The 2,348-nt window shown below is 28.9% G+C and overlaps 1 protein-coding gene across 2 annotated transcripts in view; it reads right to left on the bottom strand.

Moving 5' to 3' along the window:
- LOC107444278 (uro-adherence factor A-like) overlaps positions 1-2,348 on the bottom strand; it is a 706,709-nt gene that overhangs the window by 122,008 nt on the left and 582,353 nt on the right. The window lies entirely within an intron of this gene.

The raw sequence follows: 2,348 nt of genomic DNA, 5'->3' as shown, positions 1-2,348 counted from the left end.
TCCTATTGAGATCGATAGCAGCTCTACTTGCAGATTAGCGTATGACAGCGCTAATTCTAATAACGACCACAAACCTTGAGTGTCAGAAGTCGTCACTACCAGCTAAAACTTGAAGTATATGGGCTACTCTGTGATGCAAATATATAAAAACAATTTTTTGTACTGTATGTACTTAAAAATTTGTATTATTAAGTACTATATATATACTATATATATATATATACACTGGTGTGCAAAACTTAAGCAACAAGTGCGTTTTTTGTCATAACTCTACAAGAAATCATCCAATTGACATGAAATTTGAATTGTACATTATTTTGTACTTAAACGATGGTAAAAGAATAATAGCACAGTAATGAATATAAAGCTTAAAGTAGGGTATGGAACAAAAAAAGGCTTTATTTGACATATAGTGGCGTTACACATGATTGCCTGAAGAAGCGCAAGTACAAATCTGATGCATCCATTTTGTTGCAGTCAGGATAAAAGAATCAACAAATTAAAAAAAAAAAGAAAAGAGAAAAACGTCTTTTCAATCCAGCCTTCTTTTGCAGTTTCCTTCGTCAATCAAACACGTTTTGTTGTTTTTAAAATTCGCTTTTTTCTGAATTGATTCGTCAGGCTTCGATTATATTTTGTCCCTTTTTAAATACAAATTCGGAAACCTTCTTCATTCGCTTTCTACAGAGATTCTAAAAATGTATTTAAAGGGTGATAACTACGGAATACTGCGTAAGGAACATGGTTTTACCATAAATTGGATATATTACACATTCTGAAATTTTGATAGATACTTTGAAAATATCTATTTCCGAAAAAACTTATTTCGAACTGATTCTATTTATTACTGAATATATCTTAATAAATTTAAAATAACTACATATTTCGAATACTATTTATATTTCTATTTACTTCATGAGAAAAATCCAATCTTTATAAAGGATTTTTTTAAAAACCTTAAAGCATCTTAATTTTATTACTAAAAATATCACCCCCATTAAAAAATATCTAACTTTCTGATCGAAAATGAAGTAATTCAAATTCCTCGTTAATAGTCTGAATTATGCTTGATATCGAAATGAATAGAGATGCCAATGCATATACCTTTTGAAATAAAGTTAAGTAACGTAAGTATCAGCAGAATATCAAAATCGATTAGTTTTTCTCATTCCATATTCATAGTGAAAGCAATAAAGTAAGAAAAAGATAACAATATTTCCTCCATGTATGACATGGTTACTTTATTGCACTCCGTAATGCCCAAAGCAGATGTTTCCGGGAGAAAGCAGAATAATCTAACAAATCACATAAATCGAAATATGACTTTTTCCTAATGTATAAAGGAGACCAGGATTTCGATGGAAGAATTTATCTTTCTTCGGCATTTCACATTTCAAGATTGTATGAGTTTTTTTTTCTTGTCAATATTTTCACTCATCGTGAATCCGAAGTAATGAAAATATTGATATTTTAGCTAAAAATAAGGTTAGATTATATTGTGAATATTAGGAACGAAATGTACATATCATTATTTTGTTGTTGATGTTTTCTTATTGAGTGAAATGGTACTTTCTGGTGGTTGTAATAAAGAAATATATATTCGATTATTCTTGCCTGATGTCAATAAAAGCCGAACTCATTAAATAATGCAAGAAATTAAGCTAATACAAAATAAATGGATAGTAAAGACTATTCGTGCCTGATGCTAATAGAAGACAAACTCATTAAATGGTGCAAGACATTAAAATAATACAAAATAAATGGATAGTAAAGACTATTCGTGCCTGATGAATATAGGGTTAGATTATATTGTGAAAATTAGGAACGAAATGTACACATCATTATTTTGTTGTTGATTTTGTAATATTTGAGTGAAATGGTACTATCTGGTGGTTGTAATGAAGAAATATATATTCGATTATTCTTGCCTGATGCCAATAAAATACAAACTCATTAAATGGTACAAGAAATTAAAATAATACAAAATAAACGGATAGTAAGGACTATTCGTGCCTGATGCTAATAAAAGAAAAACTCATGGTGCAAGACATTAAAATAATACAAAATAAACGGATAGTAAAGACTATTCGTGCTTGATGAATATAGGGTTAGATTATATTGTGAAAATTAGGAACGAAATGTACACATCATTATTTTGTTGTTGATTTTGTAATATTTGAGTGAAATGGTACTTTCTGGTGGTTGTAATGAAGAAATATATATTCGATTATTCTTGCCTGATGCCAATAAAATACAAACTCATTAAATGGTACAAGAAATTAAAATAATACAAAATAAACGGATAGTAAGGACTATTCGTGCCTGATGCTAATAAAAGAAAAACTCAT

Source organism: Parasteatoda tepidariorum, chromosome 6, assembly GCF_043381705.1.
Source record: "Parasteatoda tepidariorum isolate YZ-2023 chromosome 6, CAS_Ptep_4.0, whole genome shotgun sequence".
In the NCBI taxonomy this organism is placed as follows: domain Eukaryota; kingdom Metazoa; phylum Arthropoda; class Arachnida; order Araneae; family Theridiidae; genus Parasteatoda; species Parasteatoda tepidariorum.
The sequence above is the reverse complement of the archived record's forward strand: the minus strand, read 5'-3'. Positions and strand labels throughout refer to the sequence as shown.